Source organism: Xiphias gladius, chromosome 22 (genome assembly GCF_016859285.1).
Source record: "Xiphias gladius isolate SHS-SW01 ecotype Sanya breed wild chromosome 22, ASM1685928v1, whole genome shotgun sequence".
Classification (NCBI taxonomy): Eukaryota; Metazoa; Chordata; class Actinopteri; order Istiophoriformes; family Xiphiidae; genus Xiphias; species Xiphias gladius.
In genome coordinates, this window is record NC_053421.1 from 8,166,303 (window position 1) to 8,188,599 (window position 22,297).

Below are 22,297 nucleotides of genomic sequence, written 5' to 3' on the forward strand. Positions count from 1 at the left end.
GAGTCAGGCTACATCTTGGCATGGTTAGAAACCGTTTCTTAGAACTCTCCATAAAAGATTTACACATAAAAAACTGACCAAAACTTGACAGGTATAAATAATCACATGTAAAGCTTTCCAAGCTATGGGCTTAGTCTTGTCATATTTGTTTGTTGAGACATCAGGAATGCTACCAGTTGGAAAAAAAAGTGGTTGAGGCAGATATTAATATGGAAATGGACACTAACAAGACATGTAAACCCAGAGACGTTTAGCAACTGTGGGTGACTCTCTGCGATACATGTAAATTCAAGGCTTCAAACCCAAGCTCTTCCCTCAAAGCTGCACAGTTAATCCTCTCCTTCTACAACATATAATTCATGTTTGACATATCCGGAGAAATGCGTACACTGGCATCTTGATTTCTCTACACTATTATTATCTATTTTCTAAGTTTTTCTATGTGCTGTAACTTGAATCAGGCAGCTTTTAATAGCTGTAAACAGTCATTTGTGCGCACTCTGTTGATACAAGTTTATTACTCAGCCACTTTTAACCCTGCAGCATCAGTGGTAGCTACTGCAGCCACAGACGTGGTTACTAGTCATCTCCTTTGATTGTCGTCTAATGTGAGTGGTGATGGCTTTAAATGAAGAAGTCTGCGGTTAATGAACGCAAGTTGTGAATGGCTGCGGTCATTTCCATTCTTCCATCTGGCATGAGTGTAGCACACACACACAAGTTGTACACACTTCCACACTTCTCTTTTTTCCTTCGTTAGTATTTAGGTGCATGGAGGTGCATACTTCAGTGCTCATAATGGAGAACTGCTTGGAGCTATCTTAGGCATGTCTGGACACCGCTGTATGTTTAGCTACTGGCTTTTTTCAGAGATTCCTCTTATGAACAGGAAGTAACGTACATGTCTGGCTTGTAAACCAAAGGAGCAGGGCTGTCATTGTCACACGGACATTGACTAAGATTGTGTGCTGGTAGAAAATAGGGAAGGAACAGTGTGAGGCTGTTACTTTGTCTTTGTTGTTTACATGACGAACTGAAGATAGATCTTTTCATTCACAGGTCCCCAGGGTCTAGTCCCATTGTTGCAGGTTTGGTATGATAAGTGAGATTAATACACCACTTAAAACTATTGCTACCCACTTAGTTCTAATATACTGCGACTGTGCTTTATCATAAAGTCAATTCAAGAATCGATATAACTTTTTAAAACCCCAAAAATGAAAGAAAAAAAATACAGATTACACATTGTGAAAATTATGGAAAAACTTAAAGAAACAAAACCCTGAAAATAGGCCAGCAGTGACAATGAGAGAAAACAAAATTATAAAAGTATAATAATGCCGTCCATTGTCTTATAATCTACATTAAGTAGAGCTCCACAAGGCTGAAATATCTGAACACTGTTTTTTTAACTAATGACCTATTACTGCACTCTGTCAGTGTTGTTTTCTCTGCGACTGGTTTTGCTGACAGTGTGAGTTGTGATAAGAGCTCCACCATGAGTACTGTATCTTACCCACATGTGTAGCTAATTCAAAACCTGTGGCCAATAACAGTTTCTATAGGTCAAAGACATATGACCCATGAGACAATTTTCCTACATCACTTCTAACAGATAATTACTCAGGCAAGACATCTGAGGAGGGCCATATTGTCAGTTTCAAACAAAACACTATGATATAAGCACTGTTTTTTTTCCCCTCCTTCTACTGAAATGTGTATCCATTCAGTTTTGTTGCAATCCCATTAATGGTTATGGGATTATGAGGGCGGATGGTTTTATTTTTCGAGCCTATGACTGTCACATCCAGGTCCATTACAGTGATTTAAACCCAAGCATATATGCCAAGGCCATTTTTACTGCAGGGCTCTCCAGCTTGGCTGCTCTACATTAAAACACATTTATATAGTCCAACACAGCCAGGGTCCTGGTTATTCGAAAGGGTCGCTCACAAATCTGAGCTCAATCTCCCTGAGTCTTGAATCATTTTGTCAACTAAGCACTCAGAGGTGATTTGTCACAGGCAGTGACTGTTTCCATTGCTATCCATTTAACTAGAAGATGACAGGGCAGGAGGTTTGGTGTTATATAATGTATTTTATTGAAAGAAATACACATAGCACTCATCTAATTCCAAATGCATACACACAGTTAAAAAATAACAGACTGGATAACATTGGATAACAAATATTCACTAAACTCGGGGCTATACATGGTGCTATGATTACAGTTGAGGATCAAACATTCCCCCGTACTGCCAGCTCTGCTCCTTCCCAATTCATAGTGACTTCGCTGCGTCATTTACTGGGCAGAAATTTGGTCTGATGTCACTGCTCTCTCATAATCAAAGTTGGGATAATACATTTTGCATATGTATCTGGGGCTGTTAGTGTGTACTACATCGTATTCGCCCATAGTGCTTTTTCATATTTCATATTCAAGCTGGGGTCCACCTGTCCATTTATTTGTTTGTCTATGATCTAAAAAATTTAAATTCTCCGTCATTAACGGCCTGATTGGCGTGGAATTTGCTTTGCACAACCAGCATCCCAGGAATAAAAAAAAACAACAGTCCATTTTGATGACCCACCGACCTTTCTTTTACTGGCACCATATCAAGTCAACCTTTCAATTTTCAAATGACCCCTGATCTCCTGAGCTTTTGCCCATAAAACACAGTATTTGCTGTGTGCTTTCCTGCTCACAATAGGAGGAGACCTATTGATTTTGGTGACCCTTTTCCTAGTGTTGCCAACAGGCCAAACTTTGACTAACCCAATGTAACTACTCTGTCATCTACACTTTTATGTTGACTGTAAAAGACCCAGAAGCCTGGCTTAGTTATTCAGCCCTTATGGAGGCCTGCATTCTATTGAGCTTTGTATTGTTTTGCTGGTTTGATTGAAGTGTTTTATTGGAGAGCCACTGTAAACCACACAATAGACCTTCATGGATTTTCTTGGTCATCTTTAATTTTCTTTTTTTTCCTTGTCAAATGGAAACTAATTCAAGAATAGATGCATATTAGTCCAAGCATTCTTTACCACTATAGTTCAGGTTTAACATGAGACATATGTGGTTCATGGAATCTATAAGTCTGACAACTGATTGACAGCAGGAGGATTTCAATTCAAGTTAGTGTCCTTCACTTCGGCCTCAGTGGTATGATTTTCAGGGCCTTTGTACAGACCTAGAAAAAGCTTGAAGCAGGTCACTTACACAGCTGTGTGATTCTATGACCTGTCCTTGGTGTTGGTATTCACATGTCATAAAAAGATTAAAAATAGCTTGATCCTGGCTTATAGCACTGCAGCAACTCACACTCTAGTCTAAGATCTGCCGACAGTCATTCTGTGTGAGGAGTCAAGAAAAATAATCCCTGCTGGGCATAATGTGGCGTGGGGGGGCGGGGAGGTGGCAACTGAAGGACCAACCCCCGTCTTCTTCCTCTTTTTTTCTCCCCTTTTCCTGTGTCTAGTCAGTGCCTTCCTTTTTCACAGCCCTGCTGATGGGATCCCCTATTCTGTTTCCTGCTGTTTGTGTGAGTTGCTCGGAAACCATGGCAGCTGTCCATTTGGGAGGGATTTTTTTTTCTTTTTACTGGTGTGACTTGGGGGCTTGGAAGGTTACAAGGTCAGCATATGGGTGGGATGCTTTACAGTTTTTATTTTGGCATTCTGATATACAGGCTAAAGTAATGTCCTGTTCCACTACATTGGTTTGTTCCCCTCTTTAACCTCAAAATAATGTGAAAATAACAGAATGTTATTGTAATAGACACTATCAAATTCATTCAAGTTACATAATGAAGGAAACTGGAAATACAAATCATAATTTTTGAAAAACAATTTATTTTTTGTATATATTTGTGGTTGCTTACCTTAAGATGTTACTCTTATGATATTATCAACTGTTCTTACTTTACCCAGCTTTTATGTACCTGTACATCAATGCCATATTTTTATATTAACAATGGGAAAAAATGGCCATGTGTAACATGAACGCATTGCCCACAGTGACAAACCTATAGAAAAATTATAACCCGAAATTGCAGTTCCCCTCAGTTCTACGAAGCATGTTTTGTTTCACTCTTCCTTCTCTCATCAACCTTGTTTACAGCCACAGCCACACCTGCTATCAGCAAGAAAGCTCTGATTATTCCGGTGTACGCTGTCTGTCCAGCACAAAATGACAGACTCGCAAAATTAGCGACTAGCTAGTCAACATAGTGGAGCACTTTGCATCTAAAGAGCCAGATAATTTACTCAGACAGTGGTGGAGACAAAAAACAGAACTACAAGGATGGGGAATATCGGGCTTACATTAGCTAGGTAGCTAGAAACATGACTTCAAATGGATAATAATTTTGCTCTGTCTGCTGGATGGGTAAAGAGGCTACTTTTTGCCAGCACATTTGCCAGATGAATTTAATAGGACGCCAAAGTCAGACATCACTTTCAGCCTAGCCTCACTAGCTTCTGTAAAACAATGAAATCTCTCAGTAAGTGCTTCCTTCATTAGTCTTTCTCAAACAAATAAAATGTTTACAGTGGTTACAGTGGTTTACTATCCATAATCTCCGATGATTCATTTGTTAGCATACAAAACATTACAGCTCCCAAGAAATTTACTAGCATGGCAGCAAGGGCACTTACATAATCGTAACCTGGTTTTGTCCATATCTATGATATCCACCAACACTCTCTTCTAAGGTCATTAAACAACTTTGTAGCTGTAACCTCTGCTGTCTTCAAGCAAATACAGGGTTCAGTCCTCCTTTTCCTGCTGTTACTAACTTGTGACAGTCCCTCGGCTCGCCTATGGACTCCCATCTTCTGTAAAGCTGGTGACATTTTACAGCCGATGGTCTAGGCCTAAATAAAGACTGCAAAATATAGAAAAAACTACATCAGATTGAAACATTATCATCCTCATCTTAGCAGATGGAATGCACCACGTGACATACTGTTAAGTATGTATGATTTTTTAGTTAATTTCAGTATTACAATTTCAATGGGATTTTTTTTTCTTACTTCTGGAAAAGAACCAAGGTTTCAATTGAGCTCTCTATAAGGTGTTAATACGTCAGTGTTTCGTATTCAATAAATGCAGGTTTAACCCGGAATCCCTCTTTCACTTTAATATTTGTTTGCCAGTCTACTTTTATTTACCCTTGTAACCATGATTACCATAACCAGTGTTGACAATACTATTCAGCTTAAATTTGATGTACTATAATGCTATGTAAGACAAAGTAATGTGTTTATTGTGTTTGGTAACATACTTTGTTCAGCACTTGCACACAGCGACAAGCCCTTGTTGAAAATGTTGTGTTTCACACTGCGTTTTTAGTCAGCCATCTCCTTTGATTCACCCCCATCTGTCTCTGATACAACTGGGACGAGAATGTATCACATGAGGAATAAGCTTGCATAGTGTGATGTTCAAGTGTTTGATGACTCCGCTGAGGCCGAAGCTTGACTTTAACATCCCTCACATCACCTGTGTGCTGATAGCACTGATAGATGCCAGGTTTACATAAGGCTGTTTTCTGCTTTTAAGGCCTTTACAAGGTTTAACAGCAACCACACACAGGCTAAAAAGCATGTGTTAAATGTGCCCGACACGGACACACACAGGCCGAATTAGTAGTGTGTGTTGAAAAATTCTGCAGGTCAGAATGACTCACTGGTGGCTGAATTCCACAAACTAACATTTTCATACACACATCAGCTCAAGAGGAGAAACAGCTTTCCCTCTCTTGCTCTCATTTTGCGCCATTTAAACACTGTTGATTTGAAACCAGACATAATAAAATGCTGCTTCTCAGGGAGAGAATGTGCTGCCCTGCTGTGGATCCATCTCAAATCTTTCCCTTCCACCCTGTAGCCTTAAGTGTCTCCCCAGGCTCTGGGAACCTGATCTGGCGGTGTGTTTTTCACTTGAATCCTACAGCGGTGTTCCTGACCTCAGACAGTGATCCCAATCAGGAGGAATACCCTGATGCTGCAGTTTGGACCCTCTGTGCTGAAACCAAATAGTATAATCGTGTAATGAGGGATCCCTCTCCAGGAAACATACTCAAGTAGGAAAACTGGCTGCTGGTCCTGCTGATAACTTGCATGGTTTATTATAAAAGCACAATTTCAGTAAGTAATAGTCTCAATTTACAAATTATTATTTTGTATTCAATGACTTTTAGGATCTGGGATTCATTTTTAGTTGTTTCTTAGTTGTGGCTGCCAGTGTTGCTGTCATATTTGCTACCCACAGTACAAATCAGCATTTTCAGTTGAAACATTGTCATATTTTCTAGCAGAGTGATTAAATGTGATGACTCATGAACTCCAATTCCTTTCCAACATGTAAACACTGACCAGTGTCTGAAAATCAAGAGCCTGATTTGGACTGTCTTGCGGTTCTGGGATGCTGTGTAATTAATAAAACATTCGGGGAAGAGCCTTGGTGAACAGCAATGCACATTTCTCTGCATGCAGACAATAAACAGGATACTATCCTCCTCTCCTGTGCAAGCAAATGAGTATATACAGGATTAGCCTTGACTGGATCGACTTTGAATGGGCAGGGTGTGATAGTGTGTCCACCTGCCGGGCGTTTTTTTATTGACATGACATCCATAAATTGTGTGCTCTAGTGCAGGTAACTCTACGCATTCTGTAGTGTTTTCTAACAGGGCATGGCAGTTGAAGTCATTTTTGTGTAAATAAAAATCCCTAAATGTACAGTATGATGCATGCTTAATTTATCCAGAGCCTTAGTTGGGATACAAAGTTTATTCAGAGAAAGAACGTTTGTTTTTCTAGCACATAGCAGGGTCGATCAATCACCCTCCTGCATATGGTATCATATTTGCCAGAGCATATGGTGTAATAATGCCTTACTCTATAGATGCATGATGAGTTTTGGGATTATGACGCACCCCCCCCCAGTGAAAGATGTGAGATTGTGAAAGCCTGCATGCCTTCATGGTTTGTTAGCTTGTCAGCCCTGGCAGCAGGAGGCAGTGTTACTCAGCAGCTCCCATGTGTCACAACCTTGCCACTATCTACGTAACTGCTATGGCTTCTGGGAAACCGTCTGGGCCCATAATCATCCTCCAGTAAAAGGATATCGGGAGCTGCCATGCTGCCAAATAAAAATACTCAAGCCTTCCAAGAAATGCACACATGTGCACAACCAAATGTATGAACTTAGAAAGCTGTGTATGCTACGCACACGACAGGTTTATTGCCAAATATAATAGCTCTCTCTACTCTTGCAAATGTGGCTGTATGTGTAAATACATCTGGACAACATAATTTCACACATCGTCACCTTCACACACCCACCCTCACATCCCCCCTTCCCTTTGTAAGAAAATAAAGCGTAGGTCTTGTCAGAGGGAATCCCTGCTACCCCAGCTGAGACTACACACTCCATACTGGCCCCTTTGACATAATTCTCTTCCAACAGTCTGAAACCACCCTGACCTATCGTCTAGCGTGACTCAATGCCTCGGCTTCCCGCACTTCCCAGAAAGCCATGCCAGGCCATGAGTGAAGAGATCACCAGATGAATGAGATTTCCCACTTTTGCATCGGTCCGGCTCTCGTTTGGTCTCCCGTCGGAACACATTAGCACTGTGTCTGTGTGTGCGTCCCCTTGTGTGCTTTACGGAGCTCCAAGATCCTTACGGTGGAAATTTAGCCCTGAAAGTATTTACATATCACCACAAAAACCAGGTCTGTGCCCCAGCCTCACATTAGGTACAGAGTGCAGACTGGCTGTCATGGTGGGTTTTTTAAAACACCGAGACGATGACGAAACTCACAGAGCCAATAGATTATTATACCTCAGTTATGGTTCCATGATGTGGTTTCAGAGTGCTCTTGAAGTCCCATGTTGAACAAGGAGCTCCTCCTGTGCTCATCATTGACCACTTCACTTCACAAATTTCTTTTTTGTCTGAGTAAACGATTTACTTAGCTGTAGCATGATTTGTTGTGCCGTATAGGTCTAGTGTATAATTTAAAGTTGACCAACAAGTCTGATAAATCAAGTCTTTATAAATCAATATTGGTCACGTGACAAAGACTGAGGAGAGAAGATTTAATGGCTCGCAGTTGGATAGTTTCAGTCATCCTTAATTTTGAGGCACATTTGATGTATACACGAATGACAGAAAATGAAAGACGAAGTAGTTCTGCGCTCATAAGTACTGTGTTTGCAGATTGCAGTTTTGGCTTTCAGAGTTTGGACCTCTGGATTTCTACACAGTGTGCTGTATATGCTGAAGGTAGAGCAGAAAGCAATTTTGTAAGTCTTTACAGAGACTAGTTTACTTGTCAATGCAGTGAAGCTCTCTGTCAGTTCACAGAAGGAATTAGGGCACAATACTCACATCATGTTTATAGATGTTTCGTTTATTCCATTTTCCTCCAACAGAAACTCAGTTTTAATTGACCCCTTTTTTATATGAGTTTATGGGAAGACTAGCCCCAACAGGAAAAAAAAAAAAAAAAAAAATTGATTTAATCATGATGTTGATGGCTCTTGAACTTGTACTTCTCAGAATCTCCCCAAATTCCTGCTGCCTGGAAGGGTATGACCCCAGGTTATACCCTTCCAGGCATCCTTCCTGGAGATTTTCCTTGCTGTCTGGAAGGGAAAATGTCCTGGAACCACTTTGCACCATTTCTTTCACATTTTGTTTAAACTTTTTCTGTCTCTAAATAACAAACACATTGTACCTAAAGCCTCCAGTAAATAAGCCTATTGTGAACTGGTTCACTCTGCCCAGGCGATGGTCATAATTGACTGACTGCGTAGTCTGGATAATCAGGACATTTGCTGCTCAGAATATCCAGAATGCATTCATATTTTATACATTTATACAAACTTTGATAGGGTGTCAGTAGTAGTGACCGATCTGGTAGAGAGTACATGAGGATTAGTCAGATAATAAATGCTTTAAAATCACCATATAAAGACTTGGGTGGTATTACTAGACACACAATTACATAACAAGGACATTTATACAGTACATCAGGAGCAACTATTCCCTAACAAATGTTCTGCTCTTTGGCAGCTCTTTGACTCAATTTCACATCAGGAAACAACTTCACATTCAACGCTTCTCTGGGTATTTTTCACCTATTACAGCTTTAAAGATACTAGTTCATGTAATGCTGAACTCTTTGCTTCGTGAAATTTTATCTGGTGTGAATCTGGCAAAATCTTAGACTGGTGTATGTCACTGAAAGGGTCATACACTTCATCAACATTTTAAAGTTCCTATGGTAAGACTATTTCAGTATATTGAATGTTTTACAATCTATAGCTCAGGTAAGACGTTAACGCACATCAGTTCCCCTGCCATCACAATCTTGCCATCGTTGATCATTATGGCATATTGATAATTTAAAGTGGCTGTCACTTTACAGATTGTATGACCTGCAAATTACTGAAAGAGATGACATCCGACTCAAATCAAATATGACTAATAAAAGTTTGTGTGTTTTCAAATGATGCTTGAGTTAATACATTCAGGTTTACATTACAGAGGGAGGATCAGTGACCGGCTGTAGGTATCTGCAGTGCTTTTTTTTTCAACCTAAATATCAAACTGTCAAACAATGAAGCTGGTTCATGTGTTGCTGCTGCCATCTGCTGGGATATGTATGTATTGCACCATTACTTTCCCTCTACATTGTAATGTGTTTTGTGCTTGGTAACAACTGGTGAACTAAAGCCACGCTGGAGAAAAATTGGGGAAAAAAAATAGGTAAATAAAATAAAATCCTCCGTTTTGTTTACAGTTTTTATAGAGCTTACGTAATGCATGTTATCTAAATTGTTTTCTCTTAAATGACTAATTTACAATGTCATTCACACTATGTAATACATCATCGCGCATATATCACATTACTCTAGGAGCGTGCACAATAGGAGAAATATCACAAAAGGAGTTATATGTTGCATAAAAGAAGACTTGAAAGGAAGGGAAACATAACTATCAGTTATGGAGCCTTGCAACATTTGGTGGAGTCAGTCATTATTACCTGTCACTTATATTACCATTAAGTGAATTTGGTTAGACTTAGCATTTACCAAGCACTCAACTCTGTCTTTCTCTTATTAGACTCTACCTCTGCTTGTCTACTATGGCTGGTGCAAACGCTGTAGAGGCTCCTAGCGGCATCAAGTGAAAACGTCACCATCACTGCACGCTGAGGCCTCTTATATAAAAAGCACTTGCTGCCACAGACAGTGTGTGTGCTGCATTTCTTCAGTCCGTGAAGGAACTGTACGCTACAGCCCTCTCCTTTCTGCTCTGCTCCCTCGCCTAATGCTCAGTGACTGATCCCACTGGTGGATATGTAGCAGTGGCACATTCCACCGATGCAGGGTGTGTGAAATAAGGGAAATGTGATAGTGATTGAAATTCAAATATTTTGCTCATATTTCCCCCACTGCCATTTTGTGTCTTTTAATTAAAAGCAGACATGGTGATGTCATGCATGGACGGTACGAAGGGGAGCTGATCTGCCTCTCAGGCCTGTTTATGTCACATTGCACAATTGCCAAAATATCAGATATCTCAATAAAGAAAAAAGGATGTGTGGTACTTATGCAGATGTAAGGGTAACCTAACCTACTGAGAAAATACCTGGAGAGGAAGGTAAAAGAAAAGACAGGGACATTATTATTAGTCAAAACTCTCACGGGAACATTCTGCACTGCTAGCACAATATACCTATTATTCTGCATCTACACTGATCTGATCAGGAGCATTTTTCTTTCCGTGAAAGCTGCCTTTTGATTCAGTTAAATATAATGTGCAGCATTTCCCATTCAAGTTCAACTTATGCCTCTATCGGGTCCATTTGCTCCTGAGTGACAACCCTCACAGTGCACAGATTGGTCTCTTCTGAAGCAACACTAACTGGTAATGAGCATCTGTGTCCATCAGCAGCTGGTCTGATACATGACTAATAAACATGCAGCAGACTATGTGGAGCTATTTAAGGGCCCAGAAATGGAGGCGTTGGAGAGAAGAGGGTCTTTTTCTTGTCCTGGTGTCAGTCTGTGTCAGCAACGTCGGCAGCATTCATTAGCAAGGGTCAGATCAGCGCTGTCAAATTTGATGGCATACACATGTGCATGCACATCCAAACAAACAGACCCACAGGGACACACACAGTGCATGTGAACACATGCAAACCCACGCGTCTATTGCTTTGCTGCCACCATGTGGAAACGGCATGGCACGTCTGCCTCTGTGAGCAAGGAGGGGATGTTGATGATCCATTGCCGCCTACACATGTAAGCCAGGCAAGTTGGAGCTTCATATATTATGGAATATGTAACAATTATTTTAGAACTGGAAATACTTTGATCAGGGCTTTATTTGTTTAAATTCCTACATAAGAGATTTACTGTATGTATGCAGAATAACGAGGAATTGCTTTTGTCACTTGTCAGACCTTATGTGATTATAACCCATGTACAAATTATAAAAAACATTAGACAGACATCAGAGAAGTTCTTCTAGTTCATCATGTCATGTACTTTTCAGTTATGCCTACATTTCACATTACCTACATTACATCATCTTTATTATTTCACACTCTAATTACAGTCAGTGGTGGAAGAAGAACTCAGATCCTTTTCTAAAGTAAAAGTGCCAATACCTTAATCCTGCATTCAAAATTCTATTTGAGTAAAAGTACATTATCAGCAGAATGTACTTTAAGTATCAAAAGTAAAATCAATCACTTTGCAAAGTGCCCCATTTCAGTGTGTTAAGTTATGGAGACCCTTAGCTCCTGAAAGGTGATCTTTTTTTCTTCTTTTTTCTTACCTTGTGTGCACAAATGATAATGATTTGTGCACATAACTAATTATATATTATGTATATATTTGGGGCTCTGTATACAATTTCCTATTCTTATTGGTGCATAATGACCTCAAGTAGATGACAGCAGACCTTTGCAAAACTCCAACCTGAGCAGGTCCAATCAGCCACAGTAACTGAAAACGACGGTGAGAATGTGCAGTACCTTTAATTTATAGTAATGCATCATAATATAATAGGTTTACTATATGTTTGTATTTAAATTAAAAGTAATAGTAACTAGTAACTATATCAATTAAATATATGCAATGGACTAAAATATACATGATGTCCCTCTAAAATGTAGTGCAGTAGAAATATAAAGTAGCATAAACTGAAAATAGTCAAGTAAAGTGCATTAAAATGATAAGTAAGTAAAGTAGTTACTTTCCTGTCTGATTAATCAGTTGTAATGCCCCATATATCAGCACCACTACCATGCATAGTGTAACCCAAAGGTCTTGTAATCTAGTTACATATGATGAAAAACAAAGCATGATAATCTTAGTGGCACCTGAAAAGGTGAAATTTCAGTTGAGGCCCAAACCCTCTCTGAATGACGAATGGTCAAAAAAAAAATTGTTCTTGAATATATTCAGCACATTTAACATCTTAATTGTAAATTGCGGTTTTGAGGGTGTCATTTATCACTATGGTTATTTGTATTATTTCTTTATTTTAATACAAACACATTTATATGTAAATTATATCTAAATAACATTTCCAAATTAATTATTTTGTGTTGTGTTTAGGCGCTGGGTTTGGGGTATAATCCTTAATTTAAAACAAAGACAACACAAATATTGACCTTATTAATTTATTTATTTTCTTATTGTAAGAAAATAACTAAATGTCAAGTTTGCTTTGATTGGGGTAGCTCATTAAGTCTGTGAACATAACGGAGCAAATCATGTCATTTTTGTTCCCAGCATGCTTTCAGGAGATATGAATATAGGAGCTCCGGGGTGTCATTTAAGCATGCCTGCGTTTACTGTCACATGTCACAAATCAACACAGATTTTCTATTCAGTGTTTAATGGGAAAGAAAGAAAAAAATGAAAAGTGGTTAAAGGTGTTTTCTCTATTTCAATATTCAGAACCTGCTGCAGTCATTTGTCTTTTTCTTTTTACAGTTTGTCAGAACCCTGTAAAATATATACTATTAATAATGATTTACCGGAATGATTAGCAATGACAAACCACAAAGGGCTTTTGCTTTGACCCGCTCGTCATTTGCACCATTGTTATGATTATGACATATAGTCTGTAGTTACTCCAGGGAAAGCAGTGTAATCAGGCTACTGGTGTAATTAAATCAACCTGCCCTGGGCTCATATTGACTCGTTAATATGGCCAATACAATATGACTGTTACGACCTGCCGCTCTCGAGACATCCCTCCATACACGTACAAGCAATAATTGCCTCAGTTGAATTAGATCATAATGTATGGAGCAGCCTGATAATGATGAAGCAGGGATGGAAGGGAGTTACGTACACACATACACATGTGTTGTCATACATACAGTAATTGAATGGATTAAAGGGAAACGCTGTGAATGCATCACCTGTACTTAGCATCAGAAAAGAGGACAGTAATTTCTGTATTTTTGCATGTGTAATTTCAACCAGAGATCTCAATGTACAATGATGTTGAAAACCCATAATCCCTTTAGCAGCTTATTAAACGTACCCATGCTGGAAGTGAGCTACTGCGAAAAGACCGCAGAGGCATGACATTGTTGTTTGCTTCATGGGAAAAATGTTGCAACTCAAATTTGTATGATTTTTAAATGACAGTTTTGTTGCAAACAATGACGCAAACACACCACAGATAGGGAATAAAACTGAATGTTAGTGTACCGAACCACGAGCGAGACACAGAGTCCACCTTTTACACATGTGCTTTACTACACTGCGACTGGTGACTTTGCTATAGCCAGTCATTAAGGCTCAGTAACAGTGAGGCTCTTATTTCACACACAAACACACTGTATGCTGTTACGGATATGTTCTGGACAAGACAATAGTCCTTATTCTGTGTGTCTCTCACTGGCTGTGGAGTGAGGGTATGATTGTCCTGTGGAGTTCAACAGCTGCTCTGTAGCCTGATGCTGCAGTGACACTAATAAGGACAGAATCAGTTTTGAGAAAACGCTCCTTCCTCTCTGATTCAACAGCTGCATAGTATAATGTGTGACTTAAACCATATTTACCTAAATCTCATCATCATATTAATGTCCTAAAGATTTCCTGTCAGTCAACATTACCACCTGAGATAACTGGGTAAAGGATAAAGATGATAGCTTAAAGGCCCCTCTACAGAAATTTGATTTTACTCCATTTATGTAATGTCTTTATACAATGGATTATTATATATTATAGTAACAATAATTAATGTAATATATAATAACCTTGCAGAGATATTTATTAAATTATATGTTTTAGCACTGAGGTCATAGTTAGTGGTGGTATTGTACTGCATCATATTGAGAAGTGTTTCTAATATTCTCCCTTCCCATGTATCTAAATACCGTGGACAAAAATTAGAAACACCTCTCAATATAACACAATCCAATACAATACCACCTTCAACTCTCAACTCAGTCATAAATAAAAATTTGAATTCACATTTGAATTCACACATTCCTGGCAGTGTCAATTGTAAATTTCATAAAGGTGTTATTTATGGCAGAGCTGCTGTATTGACTTGCAATAGACTGTACAGATGTAACTAATTCAGAGAGAGAATTTAGTTCAGTATATCTAAATTATGATTTTGCACAAGTTCAGTTTTGCTTGAGTGTCTAAATTTGAGTGTCTGGCAATCGTCTAAAAAGCTTTTCTCCCCTCTTCTTTTTTCCAGATTATCTCCCAGTGAACACATCCCAGCTGGACTTGATCATGACTGGCTCCCACCATCAAAGAATCAGGACAGTTTACAGCAACTGAACTGAGATACCTGCACTAAGCAGGTTTTATTTCATGAACTCATTTGAAGGCAGATGGTTTTGACCAATCAAGATCCACTACTTTTTGAATAAAATAAGGTTATATTTAAAACATAATGAGATGCATCAGGCATATCTTGAGCAACAGCAGATTTTAAACCAAATTCATAAAAAAACAATAATAATAGGACCTTTAACATTCAGGGCAAAGGATACTGAATCAAGCTCCATGTGCTTACAGATGAAGAATAAAGCATAAAGAACACACACATGCACACAGACAAGCTAGGAGGATTCTTAGCTGGAATGATACTTCTAAGGAGCGTGCCCTCACTCTTGTTTTACACAACAGCCTCTCACAACTGTAAAAGAAGCCTCTCTGTGTGGTGAACGGCGCACTCTTCTCCCTCATCACTGAGAGAATGACTGTGCGTCCGTGTGTCTGAGTGTGTGCGCGTTGCAGAGAGAGAGAGAAAAAAAGTGGCTCTGTAAGACAAATGGGAAGCAAAAGTGGCAAAAAGGAGAGAAGCAGCAGAGAGGAGAGTGAATAGAGACAGACCTCCTGCTTCTTTCCCCCCTCCTTTTCCCTCCTGAATCTCCTCAACATGAGCTCACCAGCATGCAGGCTGACATACAGCACAGTACAGTGCTTATTCATGTATTCAAAGCAAATCCCCAAATGATTTAATCTGTAACATGATTAACCATGAAGCAATTTAGAAATAATCTGTTAGCATTCAGAAATAACACTTCAGTCTTAATCATTATGGGAAAGAAAGTGGGGGCCACGTTCTTGAGCTTTGCTGCAGTCATGACGTCAGTTTTTCTTCCCTTTCTGTGTTTCGGACAGGATTAGACCTTTATGTGACTGGACCACCGAGAGGGCACAGCTGGGGTCAAATGTCAAACTGCAATTGATGTCACGATGCTCACATGGCTATGGCTGATGCATGATTAGTCAGATATGTACATTTAGATAATGTTTTTGTCCCCTAATCTATTAGGAGCCATTCTGCTCTTCGCCCTAGGACCCTAATGCACTCCAATGTATTTATGGTCAATAATTAAAAGGGAAAAGCATGCATTAAAACCAGTCTCTACTTAACAGATCTTAACTAATGAGATTAGGATAATGAATAGGCCACTTTACCAGCTTGGCCCGGTACAGTGGCCATTTCGCTGACAGCTGCTGAATATGACAAGGTTAGCATCATAAGCCTTTTCTTGCAAAGGGGGTTTAGGGCATGGATTAATGCCCCAGGAACACTGAAAAGAGGCCAGCCTATTTGTATAAATGCATTAATCCAGGAAGAAAAATACACTGGACCTTGACTCATTTGTTTTTGGATTTCATAATTCTATGAAAAATGAGTGGTATTTTGTTTTGCAAACAGAATCGTTTGGAAGTGTAACTCTCATACCTTATAGTCCCACATAAAAAAACTTGAAACTTACGATTATCAGAGCAACGGACTTCTTAAAAATGATATGCGATGGAAATAAAATGTGCTAACAAGGCAGCTGCAGAACTCAAAGACACCATTCCTCTCACTCCTGATTTTCTTGGGCGCAGTATCTGAAAATCAGTAGCTCTTAAGGATGGGAGACAAATTAGAGAAAAACCCCAGAATCATAAATATGATCTGACTTGATCATCATCGATTTCCCCCTTTTGCCCCTACAGCTTTTTCTGTGATGGCCAAAAAGCCTGCCATGCATGTACGACATCAGCTGTGAATAATTCAGTACCACCAAAGGTTAATTTTCAATTTACGCAAGGAAGGGTTACCATTACATTTTGACCTGCAAATTGTATCTCCCCTTTAATACCCTATCATTTCATTTCGGGGTCCCTTTGTAATTTGAACGGGGGCTGGCTATATTTGGTAGTGGCCATCTGTTTATTATTTAGCTGGTACTTGGATGTGCAGCCTGACTGCATTTAGGACCGAGAGGGGTAGCAGGAGAGCGGCACTACCTGGCCCTGGATAGGGTCTTTACCAGTCTCCCTGGACCTATTAAAATCCTGTTAACTTTGATAATCCCAGGCAAGAACTTGGCCCCTGTGGACCACTGAGCAGGAGAGGAATACTTTAAAGTGCCACTGTTTAAGAGGTCATAACATCTTGTAAAGCCATGTGTGGTCGTTGCTGAGGGTTACATAATGATACCTGAGAGAAGAGACAAAGGGCAAGTTGTCAAGGAACAAATATGATTTAATGTGCTTTTTCCAGAAGGAAAATTCTGCTTCCTAGATCTGGTTGGCTGTAAGTCAACTGTGTTTCAAGCTTAGTCACATTTCTGTCCTTCACTTTCATTCTTGCCTCTTCCCCCTCGCATGATCTGTAAACAAAAATATAGTGGTGTTCCAGTGTAAAACACCCCTCTGCTGTCTCCCGATGATGTCTATGGTAGAATTATTTTGGGTCTCTCCGAATGAGGGCAACTTCAAAACAAGACGAAGTTTTAGGGTGGATGACTTGGACAAAGTGTCTTGTGTCATGGCACAGATAGTGCTGCTGCCTTTGGTTGCCAACATCAGAGAAAGGATGCAAGCCTACCTGAACCCCGGTGAAGCTGGGATGAGCTTCACCCGATGAGCGGCACCCGGCATCTTCTTGCGTCGCAAACCAAACACCGACATCTCACTGCTTGGTGTTGGTTTCAGTTAATTTAGGTTAACGATATACTGTAAACGCACGTAGAAACTTAAAAAAAAAAAACCTTCAGGGACAGGGGTTACTATTCATTGTCCGTCATGGTCTCACCAAAGGGTCTCTTGCAATATCTGCAGCATGCCAAAATTCAAGCGTCTCCCTCCTCTCCGCTCTCTCTCTTTTCTTACTACCCCTGATGTTTGCCCTCTGACAGGCTCATATTAGGTAAGACCTGCCTACTTGACATTCGGCAGCCAATCGATAGGACAAATGACAACCTGTGACCGTGACACTTGCTAAAGGCCACTTCAGAAAATACAGCAAAGGGAGGCAAGCAAAACTGCCTTCACTAAAAAACAGCAATCTTGGTTGGGTGTTCAAATGCTTAAAATGACATGTGTGTCCTCTCAGCAACATACAAGACAAGGAGCCGTTTGCAGCCATGCTCATACTGACTGTCAGCTCACAGAAGGAAAGGTAGAAGCAGCCTGATTTTCTAGTAATACTGCAAAAACTCTGCAAGACAGAATACAAAGCAAATTTTCACCCTGGCATTATTCGCGCAAAATTGAGCATTGGACTGTTCATGTAGTTTCTATTCATTGGTCCCAAACCGCCAACCATGTGTGTTTGTGTGCGATCTCAGAAACTCACCAAGAACTCCAGGTCACTCTTATTTTCCTCCACTCTCTCTCCTTTTTCCTCCTGTCACTGTCTGTTCCCAAAGAATTTTTATTAAAGCCCCTTGTCAAGCACAAATTTTCCCCTCAAGTTGAATCATTTTCAACATGTGCAGATGTTTCTTCACCTCACAATCACACTTGTCTTAAATTTGCTTCATGTTCTATCTGAACACCTTTAGGGAGCAGGGTTGGGGAAGATGGTTGCGTGCACAAAGTGTCTTATTCTGGCACAGTTTGAGACTGTTGTATGTATCACGTCTCCTACCAACAGTCAACCATGATTTTCTCCAGCCTTGACTGAGCAGTTTTTTTTTTAACCATGACCTTGACTTTTCCTACTTCAAATAAGTATTTTTAGTCGCCTAAATGTAACCAAACCTTCAATATGTAGAGGTGGCAGATCAAAAAATGGTCCTATGAATTGTTTCTTCAATGGCCGTACCTGCCAACCATTAATGTTCATTCCTTGCATTCGAAACAGTAGTTTGCCAACACAAGGTTGTCTTGTAGACAATGTTATGTCATGGAGATATCTTAGTTGTCAGCAAATCCCATACTTAAGTCACCTGACGACACTGAGCTGAGCTATCCCCACGACAACTAAGCAAACTCCATTTACTGATGAGTACTTGCTGAGTATGATGTCCTGCCAATTAGGCTGCAGATCAGAAAACGCTCATGTGGGTCATTTTGGAAGGCGAAGGATCTACTTCTGTGTGGGTACGAGGACTTAAGTGTCCAAAGGATGAGAGCATGGCCTTCTCTCAAGGAGGAAACATTGCTACCCAGTAGGTCATCATGCCACATAATACCTCTGGGACAAGTATTCCTTGATTTCTAACAGAGAAAACAGAAGTTAATAGAAATGGAATTATCTGCTCATATTTTCAGAGGATATTAAACCATATGATTGTGATTATGAGAGAATGTCAATGCCTTCCCACCAGATTTAATAAAAATGTTTTATACTGGCATATGGCTTCCTTTGTAATGATTTATAGATTACTACATTTCTCAGTGAGAGTAAGTCAGGTTGGTTAAGCAGGGCAACCAGAGCAGATGACTGTGTGGATGCTGAAGTTGCCCCTAACAGGTGTTGTGAGGGCTCCAACATTAACACCAACACCTGGCCTGAAGCCCCAGAGACCACATGCTGCACAACACTATTAGTCTGCTATGTGGATCACAGATAGACAGAGCTAAAACTGGCTGCTGCCACTTCAGAGAGAGAGTGAGAGACCTATAAAAAAATAGCTCTCTCTTTTTTTTGTTGCTCTCCTGATAACATTTTATCACTCGCTTTCAAAGTCTTTAGAGTGGATATTTCAAAGCGAGCCAGACATTCTGAGACGGGAACAACTTTGCGAGAGCAATTTCTCCTAGCTGTGTATGAAAATTTAAATTCCTCGCCACTCAATGGGAAGCAGAGGTTGAAACGAGCCAGAAACCACCAGCATGTGCGGAGAAATTCCTGCACCCTTCTGGTGGCGATTACCAAGAGGGGCAAAGGAAAAGGGGGGCATAATGAGAGCAGCGGTGGCACTGCCCTCTATCTAGACTGAGTCTCGATGGCCTGCAGTCAAAACTATCAGCTCCCTTTCATGATCATCTACTGTACTGCAGCACTGATAATGCAAGGAGCAAAACGGGGATGCTTCGCTTTTTTTTTTTTTTTTTTTTTTTTTTTTAAGTAGCTGCAAGAATGTGTTCAATCCACAGAGAGCCATTTAACATTCCTCTGTAAAATGGCATCGGAAAGGAAAAAAATACCCTTCTTTTCCACAACACGTGTTCACTCCTTTGATGCCTAAAGTGAGCTTCGACTGATTTGTATCAAAACATTTAAAGCCATTTAACATAAAACATAGATTTTAGATTTTGGTTTTTAATCTTTCCACTGTGTAATTTCTGTGTGTCAAAAAACAAGAAAAAGCAAAGACAAGACTGAAGAAAAGGCATTAAATCAAATGTATGGGTTAATTAAAGAGGGCTTTAGGGTCAAGACAATGATGGCTTATGTCATTGACGACAATTCGCTCGTTTCAAATACATTGACAAAAAGACATGATTAGTTGAACCTGACTAAGCAGTTGTCTCAATGCTTTATTGGCAGGGCCAGGCCTCCAATTTTTCATTTTCAAACCACAGCAAGTGTCAGCATCTTCTAAGACTGCCACCGGATACAGAAGGAAACATACACAATGACAATATGGACAGTGCCTTCATTTCTGCCTCTTTTCCATTGTGCTCTTCTCCTCTGCTTATGGCATTAATAAGCTAGTCCTCCCAGTCACCAAAGTGAAAAATGATCCATTGATTAGACTGCTCAGTCATTAAAGGGCATATTCAAGCAATGGGCAATGACTATACAGGGTCAAAGGTCACCAAAGGGCCCTGTTCAGAGCAAGGTTTTCCTGCAAGAGGGCACAGCAACTCCCTTTATGATCCTTCATTACATTAAAGGTTGACCTCGGCCTTTTTTTCTTTTTATCAGGGGAAGAACAGGCACTTTTGTTCACCATGGAAAAACAGTGGTTAACAGAGTAACGGGACGAAGGTGTGAAGGAGAAGATGTTGGGAGACAGAGGAACTGGATGAGCCGAGATGATGGGAGGATGAGGAAAGGATGAGGATGAGAGAACGTAGCCAGTATGTGGTGGAAGATTTCCTGAGTGTCACTGCAGCCCTGATTCCTCCCCACTCCTTCTCCCAGAAAATTAAATATTGATCAATCTCACAGGCCTGCTTACAATGAGGGAGATAAAGAAGAGTATTAAAGGAAATAAATAAATGTACACTTGTATCACCTGTCCAAGATGGAGAGAGGGGGTAGGTTGAGAAAGGTGCAGTGAGGACAGGGGGATGGGTGTGTGTTTATGGGGAAGGGGGGGGGTAATTCCCAATCTGAGGAAATGCAGGCCCATCCATCAGGCACACCCTGAACATGGGAAAGGTTTGGCTGGAAAGGTCTACAGGCTGGGGTCTTCTTTATCGGGTTTCTTTGGCAAACAACCCCTCATCTCTGATCTGCTTTATCGCTACAGCTTCTGAGCCCGCTCAGCCCTTTAAATAATTAACAAGGCGTACCTTTCTATAGCTCTCCTGATGAGGGATCTGCATCTCAGAGCTGTCCTTTCTCTCTCAGGAAAAGGGGCAAAACAACAGGCTTTAATAAGTGTGCAGCTTCATCTATGTCTGACATTACTTCTGTACAGGAACATTACATCACTACAACAATGTATCAAAACAAATGCATTGTAAACTATGCAGTTTGATCCTAAATAGAAAATATTCACTTATAATTAAGATTATAGCATTTGATACCAGTAAAGCCACAAAAAGGAGAAAAGTTACAATCAAAATAAAATATTTTCAAAGATATTTAAATTTTTTTGTATATTTCCTACACATAATGCATTTCGTGGTATTGTGGTTTTAAAAAATACCACTTTGGTAGCACTTTATTTTAAGTCCCCCTATATTTATAAGCAGTATAAAAACATTTAATAAATGGGTTGCATTAAAACCAGTTACCGGTTTCAGTGTTTAATGTTTAATGTGGGTTTGTCACTGTCTTGTGAAAACCGTGTCTTTCTAAAAGGTCACCTTTTCAAGAGCTAAGACAGAGGCACCCTGTTTTTTGCTTCGTGACAATGTATTTTTTAGATAATAAAATTAGTTTTTAAATCCTGTAATTTAGCTGGGAGAAGTAAGAGAAGCAAGAAGGAGAATTTTCACTCATAAAGTAAAACTCAGAGATACATGTATTGTCATTGTATATGTTCAGTATATATTACTGTATATGTGTACCAGGGTATACAGTATACAATTGTTATACACGTTTAATGTATATATGTGTAAATAAATAACTTCATTTCAGCTTCTGGATTTTTTTATAGCTTGTTCATGAATTTTGTTAATTTTGTAATGTGGGGAAATCTAAAGAAAAATATGGCTTCAACTTAAAGCTGTTTGACAATGGTGCATCATTTGGTAACACTTCTGTTATCAGTTTTCATTACTGCTTTATTTTAGTGAACTGACTGACAAAGCTGAAGATCAAAGATGAAAATCATACTGAGGATAATCCCTGGCCTCCAACCAGTGGTC